General features: G+C 32.3%; 1 protein-coding gene across 1 annotated transcript in view; it reads right to left on the bottom strand.

Annotated features, from left to right (window-relative positions):
* Positions 1–254, bottom strand: part of LOC119582193 — a 13,488-nt gene that overhangs the window by 8,314 nt on the left and 4,920 nt on the right. The window lies entirely within an intron of this gene.

Here is a 254-nt window from a genome sequence, read left to right as displayed (position 1 = left end):
CATAATTTGTCTATAATCAATAGCGGATAAGTTGTCCAATAATATATATTGAGTCCCATGATAACTGCAACCTTCCCAGCCGAGTAATTACAACCTTAATTATTACAGCCTTCCCACAGAAATAATTACCTTCTGAACCTAATCATTACAACCTTCCCAACATAACAATTACAATTTTCCTATTATAATTATTACAACTTTCCCAAACGACAGGTTAAGTTAAATCGTTTACAGAATACTTTAGGCTCGTATTA

Source organism: Penaeus monodon, chromosome 15 (genome assembly GCF_015228065.2).
Source record: "Penaeus monodon isolate SGIC_2016 chromosome 15, NSTDA_Pmon_1, whole genome shotgun sequence".
NCBI classification, from domain to species: domain Eukaryota; kingdom Metazoa; phylum Arthropoda; class Malacostraca; order Decapoda; family Penaeidae; genus Penaeus; species Penaeus monodon.
This window is presented reverse-complemented; position numbering and strand designations above follow the sequence as displayed.